The sequence below is a fragment of the Anarhichas minor genome, unplaced genomic scaffold, assembly GCF_050575085.1.
Source record: "Anarhichas minor isolate MPS153535 unplaced genomic scaffold, ASM5057508v1 ptg000036l, whole genome shotgun sequence".
Lineage (NCBI taxonomy): Eukaryota > Metazoa > Chordata > Actinopteri > Perciformes > Anarhichadidae > Anarhichas > Anarhichas minor.
Genome location: NW_027466482.1, coordinates 1,652,514 through 1,671,339, shown reverse-complemented (window position 1 = coordinate 1,671,339; position 18,826 = coordinate 1,652,514). Strand labels below are relative to the sequence as shown.

The following is an 18,826-nucleotide window of genomic DNA, read 5'->3' as shown; positions in this document are numbered from 1 at the left end:
ATGGAAAATTCTGCTTCTTTTCATCCAGTTTGCTGGGAACGCTAGTCAGAACACTTTGATTGTGTGGAGGAAAAGCTAACCCTGGGGCAGTTGTACTTACCCAGTTTCTGACAATTCCACTACGTAGAGTGTTATTGTGTGGAGTAAGCAGGAACAAAGAATACTGTTTCCGCCCAGTTTCGAACGGGGGACTTTTCGCGTGTAAAGCCAACGTGATAACCACTACACTACGGAAACTGCTGAAGATGACTTTTACGCACGTGCCCAGGCTCAATGCACCATTCACACTTGAGTGCAAACATTTCAGATGCCAGACGACATGATTTCCGAATGGATTCAGTCACAGCTGCTGTGTCATTGAGTGACAGTAAATGTCTAGTACACTTAAAGCCTCCCCTGTATAGCTCTAAGAATTCCCTTTAAAGGCCGGAACAGCGCCACTTTTTTTTCATTAGCCCAAAAATGCTACTAGCGCAGTCCTCGTTAGTTTAGTGGATAGTATCTCCGCTTGTCACGCGGAAGACCAGGGTTCGATTCCCTGACGGGGAGTTTTCTACCAGTTGCTAGTAAGACAACAGCAATTTAACACAGAGACGATACATATCAAGCATGTTCCTGCTGTCAGAGACCGCTTCACATTAACGATATGATTGCCTACCTCGGCATGCATGAAAGGTTGCGCATCAGAATGGAAAATTCTGCTTCTTTTCATCCAGTTTGCTGGGAACGCTAGTCAGAACACTTTGATTGTGTGGAGGAAAAGCTAACCCTGGGGCAGTTGTACTTACCCAGTTTCTGACAATTCCACTACGTAGAGTGTTATTGTGTGGAGTAAGCAGGAACAAAGAATACTGTTTCCGCCCAGTTTCGAACGGAGGACTTTTCGCGTGTAAAGCCAACGTGATAACCACTACACTACGGAAACTGCTGAAGATGACTTTTACGCACGTGCCCAGGCTCAATGCACCATTCACACTTGAGTGCAAACATTTCAGATGCCAGACGACATGATTTCCGAATGGATTCAGTCACAGCTGCTGTGTCATTGAGTGACAGTAAATGTCTAGTACACTTAAAGCCTCCCCTGTATAGCTCTAAGAATTCCCTTTAAAGGCCGGAACAGCGCCACTTTTTTTTCATTAGCCCAAAAATGCTACTAGCGCAGTCCTCGTTAGTTTAGTGGATAGTATCTCCGCTTGTCACGCGGAAGACCAGGGTTCGATTCCCTGACGGGGAGTTTTCTACCAGTTGCTAGTAAGACAACAGCCATTTATCACAGAGACGATACATATCAAGCATGTTCCTGCTGTCAGAGACCGCTTCACATTAACGATATGATTGCCTACCTCGGCATGCATGAAAGGTTGTGCATCAGAATGGAAAATTCTGCTTCTTTTCATCCAGTTTGCTGGGAACGCTAGTCAGAACACTTTGATTGTGTGGAGGAAAAGCTAACCCTGGGGCAGTTGTACTTACCCAGTTTCTGACAATTCCACTACGTAGAGTGTTATTGTGTGGAGTAAGCAGGAACAAAGAATACTGTTTCCGCCCAGTTTCGAACGGGGGACTTTTCGCGTGTAAAGCCAACGTGATAACCACTACACTACGGAAACTGCTGAAGATGACTTTTACGCATGTGCCCAGGCTCAATGCACCATTCACACTTGAGTGCAAACATTTCAGATGCCAGACGACATGATTTCCGAATGGATTCAGTCACAGCTGCTGTGTCATTGAGTGACAGTAAATGTCTAGTACACTTAAAGCCTCCCCTGTATAGCTCTAAGAATTCCCTTTAAAGGCCGGAACAGCGCCACTTTTTTTTCATTAGCCCAAAAATGCTACTAGCGCAGTCCTCGTTAGTTTAGTGGATAGTATCTCCGCTTGTCACGCGGAAGACCAGGGTTCGATTCCCTGACGGGGAGTTTTCTACCAGTTGCTAGTAAGACAACAGCCATTTATCACAGAGACGATACATATCAAGCATGTTCCTGCTGTCAGAGACCGCTTCACATTAACGATATGATTGCCTACCTCGGCATGCATGAAAGGTTGTGCATCAGAATGGAAAATTCTGCTTCTTTTCATCCAGTTTGCTGGGAACGCTAGTCAGAACACTTTGATTGTGTGGAGGAAAAGCTAACCCTGGGGCAGTTGTACTTACCCAGTTTCTGACAATTCCACTACGTAGAGTGTTATTGTGTGGAGTAAGCAGGAACAAAGAATACTGTTTCCGCCCAGTTTCGAACGGGGGACTTTTCGCGTGTAAAGCCAACGTGATAACCACTACACTACGGAAACTGCTGAAGATGACTTTTACGCACGTGCCCAGGCTCAATGCACCATTCACACTTGAGTGCAAACATTTCAGATGCCAGACGACATGATTTCCGAATGGATTCAGTCACAGCTGCTGTGTCATTGAGTGACAGTAAATGTCTAGTACACTTAAAGCCTCCCCTGTATAGCTCTAAGAATTCCCTTTAAAGGCCGGAACAGCGCCACTTTTTTTTCATTAGCCCAAAAATGCTACTAGCGCAGTCCTCGTTAGTTTAGTGGATAGTATCTCCGCTTGTCACGCGGAAGACCAGGGTTCGATTCCCTGACGGGGAGTTTTCTACCAGTTGCTAGTAAGACAACAGCAATTTAACACAGAGACGATACATATCAAGCATGTTCCTGCTGTCAGAGACCGCTTCACATTAACGATATGATTGCCTACCTCGGCATGCATGAAAGGTTGCGCATCAGAATGGAAAATTCTGCTTCTTTTCATCCAGTTTGCTGGGAACGCTAGTCAGAACACTTTGATTGTGTGGAGGAAAAGCTAACCCTGGGGCAGTTGTACTTACCCAGTTTCTGACAATTCCACTACGTAGAGTGTTATTGTGTGGAGTAAGCAGGAACAAAGAATACTGTTTCCGCCCAGTTTCGAACGGAGGACTTTTCGCGTGTAAAGCCAACGTGATAACCACTACACTACGGAAACTGCTGAAGATGACTTTTACGCACGTGCCCAGGCTCAATGCACCATTCACACTTGAGTGCAAACATTTCAGATGCCAGACGACATGATTTCCGAATGGATTCAGTCACAGCTGCTGTGTCATTGAGTGACAGTAAATGTCTAGTACACTTAAAGCCTCCCCTGTATAGCTCTAAGAATTCCCTTTAAAGGCCGGAACAGCGCCACTTTTTTTTCATTAGCCCAAAAATGCTACTAGCGCAGTCCTCGTTAGTTTAGTGGATAGTATCTCCGCTTGTCACGCGGAAGACCAGGGTTCGATTCCCTGACGGGGAGTTTTCTACCAGTTGCTAGTAAGACAACAGCCATTTATCACAGAGACGATACATATCAAGCATGTTCCTGCTGTCAGAGACCGCTTCACATTAACGATATGATTGCCTACCTCGGCATGCATGAAAGGTTGTGCATCAGAATGGAAAATTCTGCTTCTTTTCATCCAGTTTGCTGGGAACGCTAGTCAGAACACTTTGATTGTGTGGAGGAAAAGCTAACCCTGGGGCAGTTGTACTTACCCAGTTTCTGACAATTCCACTACGTAGAGTGTTATTGTGTGGAGTAAGCAGGAACAAAGAATACTGTTTCCGCCCAGTTTCGAACGGGGGACTTTTCGCGTGTAAAGCCAACGTGATAACCACTACACTACGGAAACTGCTGAAGATGACTTTTACGCACGTGCCCAGGCTCAATGCACCATTCACACTTGAGTGCAAACATTTCAGATGCCAGACGACATGATTTCCGAATGGATTCAGTCACAGCTGCTGTGTCATTGAGTGACAGTAAATGTCTAGTACACTTAAAGCCTCCCCTGTATAGCTCTAAGAATTCCCTTTAAAGGCCGGAACAGCGCCACTTTTTTTTCATTAGCCCAAAAATGCTACTAGCGCAGTCCTCGTTAGTTTAGTGGATAGTATCTCCGCTTGTCACGCGGAAGACCAGGGTTCGATTCCCTGACGGGGAGTTTTCTACCAGTTGCTAGTAAGACAACAGCCATTTATCACAGAGACGATACATATCAAGCATGTTCCTGCTGTCAGAGACCGCTTCACATTAACGATATGATTGCCTACCTCGGCATGCATGAAAGGTTGTGCATCAGAATGGAAAATTCTGCTTCTTTTCATCCAGTTTGCTGGGAACGCTAGTCAGAACACTTTGATTGTGTGGAGGAAAAGCTAACCCTGGGGCAGTTGTACTTACCCAGTTTCTGACAATTCCACTACGTAGAGTGTTATTGTGTGGAGTAAGCAGGAACAAAGAATACTGTTTCCGCCCAGTTTCGAACGGGGGACTTTTCGCGTGTAAAGCCAACGTGATAACCACTACACTACGGAAACTGCTGAAGATGACTTTTACGCACGTGCCCAGGCTCAATGCACCATTCACACTTGAGTGCAAACATTTCAGATGCCAGACGACATGATTTCCGAATGGATTCAGTCACAGCTGCTGTGTCATTGAGTGACAGTAAATGTCTAGTACACTTAAAGCCTCCCCTGTATAGCTCTAAGAATTCCCTTTAAAGGCCGGAACAGCGCCACTTTTTTTTCATTAGCCCAAAAATGCTACTAGCGCAGTCCTCGTTAGTTTAGTGGATAGTATCTCCGCTTGTCACGCGGAAGACCAGGGTTCGATTCCCTGACGGGGAGTTTTCTACCAGTTGCTAGTAAGACAACAGCAATTTAACACAGAGACGATACATATCAAGCATGTTCCTGCTGTCAGAGACCGCTTCACATTAACGATATGATTGCCTACCTCGGCATGCATGAAAGGTTGCGCATCAGAATGGAAAATTCTGCTTCTTTTCATCCAGTTTGCTGGGAACGCTAGTCAGAACACTTTGATTGTGTGGAGGAAAAGCTAACCCTGGGGCAGTTGTACTTACCCAGTTTCTGACAATTCCACTACGTAGAGTGTTATTGTGTGGAGTAAGCAGGAACAAAGAATACTGTTTCCGCCCAGTTTCGAACGGAGGACTTTTCGCGTGTAAAGCCAACGTGATAACCACTACACTACGGAAACTGCTGAAGATGACTTTTACGCACGTGCCCAGGCTCAATGCACCATTCACACTTGAGTGCAAACATTTCAGATGCCAGACGACATGATTTCCGAATGGATTCAGTCACAGCTGCTGTGTCATTGAGTGACAGTAAATGTCTAGTACACTTAAAGCCTCCCCTGTATAGCTCTAAGAATTCCCTTTAAAGGCCGGAACAGCGCCACTTTTTTTTCATTAGCCCAAAAATGCTACTAGCGCAGTCCTCGTTAGTTTAGTGGATAGTATCTCCGCTTGTCACGCGGAAGACCAGGGTTCGATTCCCTGACGGGGAGTTTTCTACCAGTTGCTAGTAAGACAACAGCCATTTATCACAGAGACGATACATATCAAGCATGTTCCTGCTGTCAGAGACCGCTTCACATTAACGATATGATTGCCTACCTCGGCATGCATGAAAGGTTGTGCATCAGAATGGAAAATTCTGCTTCTTTTCATCCAGTTTGCTGGGAACGCTAGTCAGAACACTTTGATTGTGTGGAGGAAAAGCTAACCCTGGGGCAGTTGTACTTACCCAGTTTCTGACAATTCCACTACGTAGAGTGTTATTGTGTGGAGTAAGCAGGAACAAAGAATACTGTTTCCGCCCAGTTTCGAACGGGGGACTTTTCGCGTGTAAAGCCAACGTGATAACCACTACACTACGGAAACTGCTGAAGATGACTTTTACGCACGTGCCCAGGCTCAATGCACCATTCACACTTGAGTGCAAACATTTCAGATGCCAGACGACATGATTTCCGAATGGATTCAGTCACAGCTGCTGTGTCATTGAGTGACAGTAAATGTCTAGTACACTTAAAGCCTCCCCTGTATAGCTCTAAGAATTCCCTTTAAAGGCCGGAACAGCGCCACTTTTTTTTCATTAGCCCAAAAATGCTACTAGCGCAGTCCTCGTTAGTTTAGTGGATAGTATCTCCGCTTGTCACGCGGAAGACCAGGGTTCGATTCCCTGACGGGGAGTTTTCTACCAGTTGCTAGTAAGACAACAGCCATTTATCACAGAGACGATACATATCAAGCATGTTCCTGCTGTCAGAGACCGCTTCACATTAACGATATGATTGCCTACCTCGGCATGCATGAAAGGTTGTGCATCAGAATGGAAAATTCTGCTTCTTTTCATCCAGTTTGCTGGGAACGCTAGTCAGAACACTTTGATTGTGTGGAGGAAAAGCTAACCCTGGGGCAGTTGTACTTACCCAGTTTCTGACAATTCCACTACGTAGAGTGTTATTGTGTGGAGTAAGCAGGAACAAAGAATACTGTTTCCGCCCAGTTTCGAACGGGGGACTTTTCGCGTGTAAAGCCAACGTGATAACCACTACACTACGGAAACTGCTGAAGATGACTTTTACGCACGTGCCCAGGCTCAATGCACCATTCACACTTGAGTGCAAACATTTCAGATGCCAGACGACATGATTTCCGAATGGATTCAGTCACAGCTGCTGTGTCATTGAGTGACAGTAAATGTCTAGTACACTTAAAGCCTCCCCTGTATAGCTCTAAGAATTCCCTTTAAAGGCCGGAACAGCGCCACTTTTTTTTCATTAGCCCAAAAATGCTACTAGCGCAGTCCTCGTTAGTTTAGTGGATAGTATCTCCGCTTGTCACGCGGAAGACCAGGGTTCGATTCCCTGACGGGGAGTTTTCTACCAGTTGCTAGTAAGACAACAGCAATTTAACACAGAGACGATACATATCAAGCATGTTCCTGCTGTCAGAGACCGCTTCACATTAACGATATGATTGCCTACCTCGGCATGCATGAAAGGTTGCGCATCAGAATGGAAAATTCTGCTTCTTTTCATCCAGTTTGCTGGGAACGCTAGTCAGAACACTTTGATTGTGTGGAGGAAAAGCTAACCCTGGGGCAGTTGTACTTACCCAGTTTCTGACAATTCCACTACGTAGAGTGTTATTGTGTGGAGTAAGCAGGAACAAAGAATACTGTTTCCGCCCAGTTTCGAACGGAGGACTTTTCGCGTGTAAAGCCAACGTGATAACCACTACACTACGGAAACTGCTGAAGATGACTTTTACGCACGTGCCCAGGCTCAATGCACCATTCACACTTGAGTGCAAACATTTCAGATGCCAGACGACATGATTTCCGAATGGATTCAGTCACAGCTGCTGTGTCATTGAGTGACAGTAAATGTCTAGTACACTTAAAGCCTCCCCTGTATAGCTCTAAGAATTCCCTTTAAAGGCCGGAACAGCGCCACTTTTTTTTCATTAGCCCAAAAATGCTACTAGCGCAGTCCTCGTTAGTTTAGTGGATAGTATCTCCGCTTGTCACGCGGAAGACCAGGGTTCGATTCCCTGACGGGGAGTTTTCTACCAGTTGCTAGTAAGACAACAGCCATTTATCACAGAGACGATACATATCAAGCATGTTCCTGCTGTCAGAGACCGCTTCACATTAACGATATGATTGCCTACCTCGGCATGCATGAAAGGTTGTGCATCAGAATGGAAAATTCTGCTTCTTTTCATCCAGTTTGCTGGGAACGCTAGTCAGAACACTTTGATTGTGTGGAGGAAAAGCTAACCCTGGGGCAGTTGTACTTACCCAGTTTCTGACAATTCCACTACGTAGAGTGTTATTGTGTGGAGTAAGCAGGAACAAAGAATACTGTTTCCGCCCAGTTTCGAACGGGGGACTTTTCGCGTGTAAAGCCAACGTGATAACCACTACACTACGGAAACTGCTGAAGATGACTTTTACGCACGTGCCCAGGCTCAATGCACCATTCACACTTGAGTGCAAACATTTCAGATGCCAGACGACATGATTTCCGAATGGATTCAGTCACAGCTGCTGTGTCATTGAGTGACAGTAAATGTCTAGTACACTTAAAGCCTCCCCTGTATAGCTCTAAGAATTCCCTTTAAAGGCCGGAACAGCGCCACTTTTTTTTCATTAGCCCAAAAATGCTACTAGCGCAGTCCTCGTTAGTTTAGTGGATAGTATCTCCGCTTGTCACGCGGAAGACCAGGGTTCGATTCCCTGACGGGGAGTTTTCTACCAGTTGCTAGTAAGACAACAGCCATTTATCACAGAGACGATACATATCAAGCATGTTCCTGCTGTCAGAGACCGCTTCACATTAACGATATGATTGCCTACCTCGGCATGCATGAAAGGTTGTGCATCAGAATGGAAAATTCTGCTTCTTTTCATCCAGTTTGCTGGGAACGCTAGTCAGAACACTTTGATTGTGTGGAGGAAAAGCTAACCCTGGGGCAGTTGTACTTACCCAGTTTCTGACAATTCCACTACGTAGAGTGTTATTGTGTGGAGTAAGCAGGAACAAAGAATACTGTTTCCGCCCAGTTTCGAACGGGGGACTTTTCGCGTGTAAAGCCAACGTGATAACCACTACACTACGGAAACTGCTGAAGATGACTTTTACGCACGTGCCCAGGCTCAATGCACCATTCACACTTGAGTGCAAACATTTCAGATGCCAGACGACATGATTTCCGAATGGATTCAGTCACAGCTGCTGTGTCATTGAGTGACAGTAAATGTCTAGTACACTTAAAGCCTCCCCTGTATAGCTCTAAGAATTCCCTTTAAAGGCCGGAACAGCGCCACTTTTTTTTCATTAGCCCAAAAATGCTACTAGCGCAGTCCTCGTTAGTTTAGTGGATAGTATCTCCGCTTGTCACGCGGAAGACCAGGGTTCGATTCCCTGACGGGGAGTTTTCTACCAGTTGCTAGTAAGACAACAGCCATTTATCACAGAGACGATACATATCAAGCATGTTCCTGCTGTCAGAGACCGCTTCACATTAACGATATGATTGCCTACCTCGGCATGCATGAAAGGTTGTGCATCAGAATGGAAAATTCTGCTTCTTTTCATCCAGTTTGCTGGGAACGCTAGTCAGAACACTTTGATTGTGTGGAGGAAAAGCTAACCCTGGGGCAGTTGTACTTACCCAGTTTCTGACAATTCCACTACGTAGAGTGTTATTGTGTGGAGTAAGCAGGAACAAAGAATACTGTTTCCGCCCAGTTTCGAACGGGGGACTTTTCGCGTGTAAAGCCAACGTGATAACCACTACACTACGGAAACTGCTGAAGATGACTTTTACGCACGTGCCCAGGCTCAATGCACCATTCACACTTGAGTGCAAACATTTCAGATGCCAGACGACATGATTTCCGAATGGATTCAGTCACAGCTGCTGTGTCATTGAGTGACAGTAAATGTCTAGTACACTTAAAGCCTCCCCTGTATAGCTCTAAGAATTCCCTTTAAAGGCCGGAACAGCGCCACTTTTTTTTCATTAGCCCAAAAATGCTACTAGCGCAGTCCTCGTTAGTTTAGTGGATAGTATCTCCGCTTGTCACGCGGAAGACCAGGGTTCGATTCCCTGACGGGGAGTTTTCTACCAGTTGCTAGTAAGACAACAGCAATTTAACACAGAGACGATACATATCAAGCATGTTCCTGCTGTCAGAGACCGCTTCACATTAACGATATGATTGCCTACCTCGGCATGCATGAAAGGTTGCGCATCAGAATGGAAAATTCTGCTTCTTTTCATCCAGTTTGCTGGGAACGCTAGTCAGAACACTTTGATTGTGTGGAGGAAAAGCTAACCCTGGGGCAGTTGTACTTACCCAGTTTCTGACAATTCCACTACGTAGAGTGTTATTGTGTGGAGTAAGCAGGAACAAAGAATACTGTTTCCGCCCAGTTTCGAACGGGGGACTTTTCGCGTGTAAAGCCAACGTGATAACCACTACACTACGGAAACTGCTGAAGATGACTTTTACGCACGTGCCCAGGCTCAATGCACCATTCACACTTGAGTGCAAACATTTCAGATGCCAGACGACATGATTTCCGAATGGATTCAGTCACAGCTGCTGTGTCATTGAGTGACAGTAAATGTCTAGTACACTTAAAGCCTCCCCTGTATAGCTCTAAGAATTCCCTTTAAAGGCCGGAACAGCGCCACTTTTTTTTCATTAGCCCAAAAATGCTACTAGCGCAGTCCTCGTTAGTTTAGTGGATAGTATCTCCGCTTGTCACGCGGAAGACCAGGGTTCGATTCCCTGACGGGGAGTTTTCTACCAGTTGCTAGTAAGACAACAGCCATTTATCACAGAGACGATACATATCAAGCATGTTCCTGCTGTCAGAGACCGCTTCACATTAACGATATGATTGCCTACCTCGGCATGCATGAAAGGTTGTGCATCAGAATGGAAAATTCTGCTTCTTTTCATCCAGTTTGCTGGGAACGCTAGTCAGAACACTTTGATTGTGTGGAGGAAAAGCTAACCCTGGGGCAGTTGTACTTACCCAGTTTCTGACAATTCCACTACGTAGAGTGTTATTGTGTGGAGTAAGCAGGAACAAAGAATACTGTTTCCGCCCAGTTTCGAACGGGGGACTTTTCGCGTGTAAAGCCAACGTGATAACCACTACACTACGGAAACTGCTGAAGATGACTTTTACGCACGTGCCCAGGCTCAATGCACCATTCACACTTGAGTGCAAACATTTCAGATGCCAGACGACATGATTTCCGAATGGATTCAGTCACAGCTGCTGTGTCATTGAGTGACAGTAAATGTCTAGTACACTTAAAGCCTCCCCTGTATAGCTCTAAGAATTCCCTTTAAAGGCCGGAACAGCGCCACTTTTTTTTCATTAGCCCAAAAATGCTACTAGCGCAGTCCTCGTTAGTTTAGTGGATAGTATCTCCGCTTGTCACGCGGAAGACCAGGGTTCGATTCCCTGACGGGGAGTTTTCTACCAGTTGCTAGTAAGACAACAGCAATTTAACACAGAGACGATACATATCAAGCATGTTCCTGCTGTCAGAGACCGCTTCACATTAACGATATGATTGCCTACCTCGGCATGCATGAAAGGTTGCGCATCAGAATGGAAAATTCTGCTTCTTTTCATCCAGTTTGCTGGGAACGCTAGTCAGAACACTTTGATTGTGTGGAGGAAAAGCTAACCCTGGGGCAGTTGTACTTACCCAGTTTCTGACAATTCCACTACGTAGAGTGTTATTGTGTGGAGTAAGCAGGAACAAAGAATACTGTTTCCGCCCAGTTTCGAACGGAGGACTTTTCGCGTGTAAAGCCAACGTGATAACCACTACACTACGGAAACTGCTGAAGATGACTTTTACGCACGTGCCCAGGCTCAATGCACCATTCACACTTGAGTGCAAACATTTCAGATGCCAGACGACATGATTTCCGAATGGATTCAGTCACAGCTGCTGTGTCATTGAGTGACAGTAAATGTCTAGTACACTTAAAGCCTCCCCTGTATAGCTCTAAGAATTCCCTTTAAAGGCCGGAACAGCGCCACTTTTTTTTCATTAGCCCAAAAATGCTACTAGCGCAGTCCTCGTTAGTTTAGTGGATAGTATCTCCGCTTGTCACGCGGAAGACCAGGGTTCGATTCCCTGACGGGGAGTTTTCTACCAGTTGCTAGTAAGACAACAGCCATTTATCACAGAGACGATACATATCAAGCATGTTCCTGCTGTCAGAGACCGCTTCACATTAACGATATGATTGCCTACCTCGGCATGCATGAAAGGTTGTGCATCAGAATGGAAAATTCTGCTTCTTTTCATCCAGTTTGCTGGGAACGCTAGTCAGAACACTTTGATTGTGTGGAGGAAAAGCTAACCCTGGGGCAGTTGTACTTACCCAGTTTCTGACAATTCCACTACGTAGAGTGTTATTGTGTGGAGTAAGCAGGAACAAAGAATACTGTTTCCGCCCAGTTTCGAACGGGGGACTTTTCGCGTGTAAAGCCAACGTGATAACCACTACACTACGGAAACTGCTGAAGATGACTTTTACGCACGTGCCCAGGCTCAATGCACCATTCACACTTGAGTGCAAACATTTCAGATGCCAGACGACATGATTTCCGAATGGATTCAGTCACAGCTGCTGTGTCATTGAGTGACAGTAAATGTCTAGTACACTTAAAGCCTCCCCTGTATAGCTCTAAGAATTCCCTTTAAAGGCCGGAACAGCGCCACTTTTTTTTCATTAGCCCAAAAATGCTACTAGCGCAGTCCTCGTTAGTTTAGTGGATAGTATCTCCGCTTGTCACGCGGAAGACCAGGGTTCGATTCCCTGACGGGGAGTTTTCTACCAGTTGCTAGTAAGACAACAGCCATTTATCACAGAGACGATACATATCAAGCATGTTCCTGCTGTCAGAGACCGCTTCACATTAACGATATGATTGCCTACCTCGGCATGCATGAAAGGTTGTGCATCAGAATGGAAAATTCTGCTTCTTTTCATCCAGTTTGCTGGGAACGCTAGTCAGAACACTTTGATTGTGTGGAGGAAAAGCTAACCCTGGGGCAGTTGTACTTACCCAGTTTCTGACAATTCCACTACGTAGAGTGTTATTGTGTGGAGTAAGCAGGAACAAAGAATACTGTTTCCGCCCAGTTTCGAACGGGGGACTTTTCGCGTGTAAAGCCAACGTGATAACCACTACACTACGGAAACTGCTGAAGATGACTTTTACGCACGTGCCCAGGCTCAATGCACCATTCACACTTGAGTGCAAACATTTCAGATGCCAGACGACATGATTTCCGAATGGATTCAGTCACAGCTGCTGTGTCATTGAGTGACAGTAAATGTCTAGTACACTTAAAGCCTCCCCTGTATAGCTCTAAGAATTCCCTTTAAAGGCCGGAACAGCGCCACTTTTTTTTCATTAGCCCAAAAATGCTACTAGCGCAGTCCTCGTTAGTTTAGTGGATAGTATCTCCGCTTGTCACGCGGAAGACCAGGGTTCGATTCCCTGACGGGGAGTTTTCTACCAGTTGCTAGTAAGACAACAGCAATTTAACACAGAGACGATACATATCAAGCATGTTCCTGCTGTCAGAGACCGCTTCACATTAACGATATGATTGCCTACCTCGGCATGCATGAAAGGTTGCGCATCAGAATGGAAAATTCTGCTTCTTTTCATCCAGTTTGCTGGGAACGCTAGTCAGAACACTTTGATTGTGTGGAGGAAAAGCTAACCCTGGGGCAGTTGTACTTACCCAGTTTCTGACAATTCCACTACGTAGAGTGTTATTGTGTGGAGTAAGCAGGAACAAAGAATACTGTTTCCGCCCAGTTTCGAACGGAGGACTTTTCGCGTGTAAAGCCAACGTGATAACCACTACACTACGGAAACTGCTGAAGATGACTTTTACGCACGTGCCCAGGCTCAATGCACCATTCACACTTGAGTGCAAACATTTCAGATGCCAGACGACATGATTTCCGAATGGATTCAGTCACAGCTGCTGTGTCATTGAGTGACAGTAAATGTCTAGTACACTTAAAGCCTCCCCTGTATAGCTCTAAGAATTCCCTTTAAAGGCCGGAACAGCGCCACTTTTTTTTCATTAGCCCAAAAATGCTACTAGCGCAGTCCTCGTTAGTTTAGTGGATAGTATCTCCGCTTGTCACGCGGAAGACCAGGGTTCGATTCCCTGACGGGGAGTTTTCTACCAGTTGCTAGTAAGACAACAGCCATTTATCACAGAGACGATACATATCAAGCATGTTCCTGCTGTCAGAGACCGCTTCACATTAACGATATGATTGCCTACCTCGGCATGCATGAAAGGTTGTGCATCAGAATGGAAAATTCTGCTTCTTTTCATCCAGTTTGCTGGGAACGCTAGTCAGAACACTTTGATTGTGTGGAGGAAAAGCTAACCCTGGGGCAGTTGTACTTACCCAGTTTCTGACAATTCCACTACGTAGAGTGTTATTGTGTGGAGTAAGCAGGAACAAAGAATACTGTTTCCGCCCAGTTTCGAACGGGGGACTTTTCGCGTGTAAAGCCAACGTGATAACCACTACACTACGGAAACTGCTGAAGATGACTTTTACGCACGTGCCCAGGCTCAATGCACCATTCACACTTGAGTGCAAACATTTCAGATGCCAGACGACATGATTTCCGAATGGATTCAGTCACAGCTGCTGTGTCATTGAGTGACAGTAAATGTCTAGTACACTTAAAGCCTCCCCTGTATAGCTCTAAGAATTCCCTTTAAAGGCCGGAACAGCGCCACTTTTTTTTCATTAGCCCAAAAATGCTACTAGCGCAGTCCTCGTTAGTTTAGTGGATAGTATCTCCGCTTGTCACGCGGAAGACCAGGGTTCGATTCCCTGACGGGGAGTTTTCTACCAGTTGCTAGTAAGACAACAGCCATTTATCACAGAGACGATACATATCAAGCATGTTCCTGCTGTCAGAGACCGCTTCACATTAACGATATGATTGCCTACCTCGGCATGCATGAAAGGTTGTGCATCAGAATGGAAAATTCTGCTTCTTTTCATCCAGTTTGCTGGGAACGCTAGTCAGAACACTTTGATTGTGTGGAGGAAAAGCTAACCCTGGGGCAGTTGTACTTACCCAGTTTCTGACAATTCCACTACGTAGAGTGTTATTGTGTGGAGTAAGCAGGAACAAAGAATACTGTTTCCGCCCAGTTTCGAACGGGGGACTTTTCGCGTGTAAAGCCAACGTGATAACCACTACACTACGGAAACTGCTGAAGATGACTTTTACGCACGTGCCCAGGCTCAATGCACCATTCACACTTGAGTGCAAACATTTCAGATGCCAGACGACATGATTTCCGAATGGATTCAGTCACAGCTGCTGTGTCATTGAGTGACAGTAAATGTCTAGTACACTTAAAGCCTCCCCTGTATAGCTCTAAGAATTCCCTTTAAAGGCCGGAACAGCGCCACTTTTTTTTCATTAGCCCAAAAATGCTACTAGCGCAGTCCTCGTTAGTTTAGTGGATAGTATCTCCGCTTGTCACGCGGAAGACCAGGGTTCGATTCCCTGACGGGGAGTTTTCTACCAGTTGCTAGTAAGACAACAGCCATTTATCACAGAGACGATACATATCAAGCATGTTCCTGCTGTCAGAGACCGCTTCACATTAACGATATGATTGCCTACCTCGGCATGCATGAAAGGTTGTGCATCAGAATGGAAAATTCTGCTTCTTTTCATCCAGTTTGCTGGGAACGCTAGTCAGAACACTTTGATTGTGTGGAGGAAAAGCTAACCCTGGGGCAGTTGTACTTACCCAGTTTCTGACAATTCCACTACGTAGAGTGTTATTGTGTGGAGTAAGCAGGAACAAAGAATACTGTTTCCGCCCAGTTTCGAACGGGGGACTTTTCGCGTGTAAAGCCAACGTGATAACCACTACACTACGGAAACTGCTGAAGATGACTTTTACGCACGTGCCCAGGCTCAATGCACCATTCACACTTGAGTGCAAACATTTCAGATGCCAGACGACATGATTTCCGAATGGATTCAGTCACAGCTGCTGTGTCATTGAGTGACAGTAAATGTCTAGTACACTTAAAGCCTCCCCTGTATAGCTCTAAGAATTCCCTTTAAAGGCCGGAACAGCGCCACTTTTTTTTCATTAGCCCAAAAATGCTACTAGCGCAGTCCTCGTTAGTTTAGTGGATAGTATCTCCGCTTGTCACGCGGAAGACCAGGGTTCGATTCCCTGACGGGGTTTTCTACCAGTTGCTAGTAAGACAACAGCAATTTAACACAGAGACGATACATATCAAGCATGTTCCTGCTGTCAGAGACCGCTTCACATTAACGATATGATTGCCTACCTCGGCATGCATGAAAGGTTGCGCATCAGAATGGAAAATTCTGCTTCTTTTCATCCAGTTTGCTGGGAACGCTAGTCAGAACACTTTGATTGTGTGGAGGAAAAGCTAACCCTGGGGCAGTTGTACTTACCCAGTTTCTGACAATTCCACTACGTAGAGTGTTATTGTGTGGAGTAAGCAGGAACAAAGAATACTGTTTCCGCCCAGTTTCGAACGGAGGACTTTTCGCGTGTAAAGCCAACGTGATAACCACTACACTACGGAAACTGCTGAAGATGACTTTTACGCACGTGCCCAGGCTCAATGCACCATTCACACTTGAGTGCAAACATTTCAGATGCCAGACGACATGATTTCCGAATGGATTCAGTCACAGCTGCTGTGTCATTGAGTGACAGTAAATGTCTAGTACACTTAAAGCCTCCCCTGTATAGCTCTAAGAATTCCCCTTAAAGGCCGGAACAGCGCCACTTTTTTTTCATTAGCCCAAAAATGCTACTAGCGCAGTCCTCGTTAGTTTAGTGGATAGTATCTCCGCTTGTCACGCGGAAGACCAGGGTTCGATTCCCTGACGGGGAGTTTTCTACCAGTTGCTAGTAAGACAACAGCCATTTATCACAGAGACGATACATATCAAGCATGTTCCTGCTGTCAGAGACCGCTTCACATTAACGATATGATTGCCTACCTCGGCATGCATGAAAGGTTGCGCATCAGAATGGAAAATTCTGCTTCTTTTCATCCAGTTTGCTGGGAACGCTAGTCAGAACACTTTGATTGTGTGGAGGAAAAGCTAACCCTGGGGCAGTTGTACTTACCCAGTTTCTGACAATTCCACTACGTAGAGTGTTATTGTGTGGAGTAAGCAGGAACAAAGAATACTGTTTCCGCCCAGTTTCGAACGGGGGACTTTTCGCGTGTAAAGCCAACGTGATAACCACTACACTACGGAAACTGCTGAAGATGACTTTTACGCACGTGCCCAGGCTCAATGCACCATTCACACTTGAGTGCAAACATTTCAGATGCCAGACGACATGATTTCCGAATGGATTCAGTCACAGCTGCTGTGTCATTGAGTGACAGTAAATGTCTAGTACACTTAAAGCCTCCCCTGTATAGCTCTAAGAATTCCCTTTAAAGGCCGGAACAGCGCCACTTTTTTTTCATTAGCCCAAAAATGCTACTAGCGCAGTCCTCGTTAGTTTAGTGGATAGTATCTCCGCTTGTCACGCGGAAGACCAGGGTTCGATTCCCTGACGGGGAGTTTTCTACCAGTTGCTAGTAAGACAACAGCCATTTATCACAGAGACGATACATATCAAGCATGTTCCTGCTGTCAGAGACCGCTTCACATTAACGATATGATTGCCTACCTCGGCATGCATGAAAGGTTGTGCATCAGAATGGAAAATTCTGCTTCTTTTCATCCAGTTTGCTGGGAACGCTAGTCAGAACACTTTGATTGTGTGGAGGAAAAGCTAACCCTGGGGCAGTTGTACTTACCCAGTTTCTGACAATTCCACTACGTAGAGTGTTATTGTGTGGAGTAAGCAGGAACAAAGAATACTGTTTCCGCCCAGTTTCGAACGGGGGACTTTTCGCGTGTAAAGCCAACGTGATAACCACTACACTACGGAAACTGCTGAAGATGACTTTTACGCACGTGCCCAGGCTCAATGCACCATTCACACTTGAGTGCAAACATTTCAGATGCCAGACGACATGATTTCCGAATGGATTCAGTCACAGCTGCTGTGTCATTGAGTGACAGTAAATGTCTAGTACACTTAAAGCCTCCCCTGTATAGCTCTAAGAATTCCCTTTAAAGGCCGGAACAGCGCCACTTTTTTTTCATTAGCCCAAAAATGCTACTAGCGCAGTCCTCGTTAGTTTAGTGGATAGTATCTCCGCTTGTCACGCGGAAGACCAGGGTTCGATTCCCTGACGGGGAGTTTTCTACCAGTTGCTAGTAAGACAACAGCCATTTATCACAGAGACGATACATATCAAGCATGTTCCTGCTGTCAGAGACCGCTTCACATTAACGATATGATTGCCTACCTCGGCATGCATGAAAGGTTGTGCATCAGAATGGAAAATTCTGCTTCTTTTCATCCAGTTTGCTGGGAACGCTAGTCAGAACACTTTGATTGTGTGGAGGAAAAGCTAACCCTGGGGCAGTTGTACTTACCCAGTTTCTGACAATTCCACTACGTAGAGTGTTATTGTGTGGAGTAAGCAGGAACAAAGAATACTGTTTCCGCCCAGTTTCGAACGGGGGACTTTTCGCGTGTAAAGCCAACGTGATAACCACTACACTACGGAAACTGCTGAAGATGACTTTTACGCACGTGCCCAGGCTCAATGCACCATTCACACTTGAGTGCAAACATTTCAGATGCCAGACGACATGATTTCCGAATGGATTCAGTCACAGCTGCTGTGTCATTGAGTGACAGTAAATGTCTAGTACACTTAAAGCCTCCCCTGTATAGCTCTAAGAATTCCCTTTAAAGGCCGGAACAGCGCCACTTTTTTTTCATTAGCCCAAAAATGCTACTAGCGCAGTCCTCGTTAGTTTAGTGGATAGTATCTCCGCTTGTCACGCGGAAGACCAGGGTTCGATTCCCTGACGGGGTTTTCTACCAGTTGCTAGTAAGACAACAGCAATTTAACACAGAGACGATACATATCAAGCATGTTCCTGCTGTCAGAGACCGCTTCACATTAACGATATGATTGCCTACCTCGGCATGCATGAAAGGTTGCGCATCAGAATGGAAAATTCTGCTTCTTTTCATCCAGTTTGCTGGGAACGCTAGTCAGAACACTTTGATTGTGTGGAGGAAAAGCTAACCCTGGGGCAGTTGTACTTACCCAGTTTCTGACAATTCCACTACGTAGAGTGTTATTGTGTGGAGTAAGCAGGAACAAAGAATACTGTTTCCGCCCAGTTTCGAACGGAGGACTTTTCGCGTGTAAAGCCAACGTGATAACCACTACACTACGGAAACTGCTGAAGATGACTTTT

General features: G+C 45.6%; 20 non-coding genes across 20 annotated transcripts; all 20 read right to left on the bottom strand.

The window, feature by feature from the left end:
- Nucleotides 1-164: 164 nt before the first annotated feature.
- Nucleotides 165-237, bottom strand: trnav-uac (transfer RNA valine (anticodon UAC)). The gene has a single exon. It is a non-coding gene; the product is annotated as a tRNA-Val (tRNA).
- Nucleotides 238-1,540: 1,303 nt separating this feature from the next.
- On the bottom strand, nucleotides 1,541-1,613 carry trnav-uac (transfer RNA valine (anticodon UAC)). The gene has a single exon. It is a non-coding gene; the product is annotated as a tRNA-Val (tRNA).
- Nucleotides 1,614-2,228: 615 nt separating this feature from the next.
- Nucleotides 2,229-2,301, bottom strand: trnav-uac (transfer RNA valine (anticodon UAC)). The gene has a single exon. It is a non-coding gene; the product is annotated as a tRNA-Val (tRNA).
- A 1,303-nt stretch (nucleotides 2,302-3,604) lies between these two features.
- Nucleotides 3,605-3,677, bottom strand: trnav-uac (transfer RNA valine (anticodon UAC)). Its single transcript has one exon. It is a non-coding gene; the product is annotated as a tRNA-Val (tRNA).
- A 615-nt stretch (nucleotides 3,678-4,292) lies between these two features.
- Nucleotides 4,293-4,365, bottom strand: trnav-uac (transfer RNA valine (anticodon UAC)). Its single transcript has one exon. It is a non-coding gene; the product is annotated as a tRNA-Val (tRNA).
- Nucleotides 4,366-5,668: 1,303 nt separating this feature from the next.
- Nucleotides 5,669-5,741, bottom strand: trnav-uac (transfer RNA valine (anticodon UAC)). Its single transcript has one exon. It is a non-coding gene; the product is annotated as a tRNA-Val (tRNA).
- Nucleotides 5,742-6,356: 615 nt separating this feature from the next.
- trnav-uac (transfer RNA valine (anticodon UAC)) lies at nucleotides 6,357-6,429 on the bottom strand. The gene has a single exon. It is a non-coding gene; the product is annotated as a tRNA-Val (tRNA).
- Nucleotides 6,430-7,732: 1,303 nt separating this feature from the next.
- trnav-uac (transfer RNA valine (anticodon UAC)) lies at nucleotides 7,733-7,805 on the bottom strand. Its single transcript has one exon. It is a non-coding gene; the product is annotated as a tRNA-Val (tRNA).
- Nucleotides 7,806-8,420: 615 nt separating this feature from the next.
- Nucleotides 8,421-8,493, bottom strand: trnav-uac (transfer RNA valine (anticodon UAC)). Its single transcript has one exon. It is a non-coding gene; the product is annotated as a tRNA-Val (tRNA).
- A 615-nt stretch (nucleotides 8,494-9,108) lies between these two features.
- Nucleotides 9,109-9,181, bottom strand: trnav-uac (transfer RNA valine (anticodon UAC)). The gene has a single exon. It is a non-coding gene; the product is annotated as a tRNA-Val (tRNA).
- A 615-nt stretch (nucleotides 9,182-9,796) lies between these two features.
- Nucleotides 9,797-9,869, bottom strand: trnav-uac (transfer RNA valine (anticodon UAC)). The gene has a single exon. It is a non-coding gene; the product is annotated as a tRNA-Val (tRNA).
- A 615-nt stretch (nucleotides 9,870-10,484) lies between these two features.
- trnav-uac (transfer RNA valine (anticodon UAC)) lies at nucleotides 10,485-10,557 on the bottom strand. Its single transcript has one exon. It is a non-coding gene; the product is annotated as a tRNA-Val (tRNA).
- A 1,303-nt stretch (nucleotides 10,558-11,860) lies between these two features.
- trnav-uac (transfer RNA valine (anticodon UAC)) lies at nucleotides 11,861-11,933 on the bottom strand. Its single transcript has one exon. It is a non-coding gene; the product is annotated as a tRNA-Val (tRNA).
- Nucleotides 11,934-12,548: 615 nt separating this feature from the next.
- trnav-uac (transfer RNA valine (anticodon UAC)) lies at nucleotides 12,549-12,621 on the bottom strand. Its single transcript has one exon. It is a non-coding gene; the product is annotated as a tRNA-Val (tRNA).
- A 1,303-nt stretch (nucleotides 12,622-13,924) lies between these two features.
- trnav-uac (transfer RNA valine (anticodon UAC)) lies at nucleotides 13,925-13,997 on the bottom strand. The gene has a single exon. It is a non-coding gene; the product is annotated as a tRNA-Val (tRNA).
- A 615-nt stretch (nucleotides 13,998-14,612) lies between these two features.
- trnav-uac (transfer RNA valine (anticodon UAC)) lies at nucleotides 14,613-14,685 on the bottom strand. Its single transcript has one exon. It is a non-coding gene; the product is annotated as a tRNA-Val (tRNA).
- Nucleotides 14,686-15,300: 615 nt separating this feature from the next.
- On the bottom strand, nucleotides 15,301-15,373 carry trnav-uac (transfer RNA valine (anticodon UAC)). The gene has a single exon. It is a non-coding gene; the product is annotated as a tRNA-Val (tRNA).
- A 1,301-nt stretch (nucleotides 15,374-16,674) lies between these two features.
- Nucleotides 16,675-16,747, bottom strand: trnav-uac (transfer RNA valine (anticodon UAC)). Its single transcript has one exon. It is a non-coding gene; the product is annotated as a tRNA-Val (tRNA).
- Nucleotides 16,748-17,362: 615 nt separating this feature from the next.
- Nucleotides 17,363-17,435, bottom strand: trnav-uac (transfer RNA valine (anticodon UAC)). The gene has a single exon. It is a non-coding gene; the product is annotated as a tRNA-Val (tRNA).
- Nucleotides 17,436-18,050: 615 nt separating this feature from the next.
- trnav-uac (transfer RNA valine (anticodon UAC)) lies at nucleotides 18,051-18,123 on the bottom strand. Its single transcript has one exon. It is a non-coding gene; the product is annotated as a tRNA-Val (tRNA).
- Between the last annotated feature and the right edge of the window lie 703 nt (nucleotides 18,124-18,826).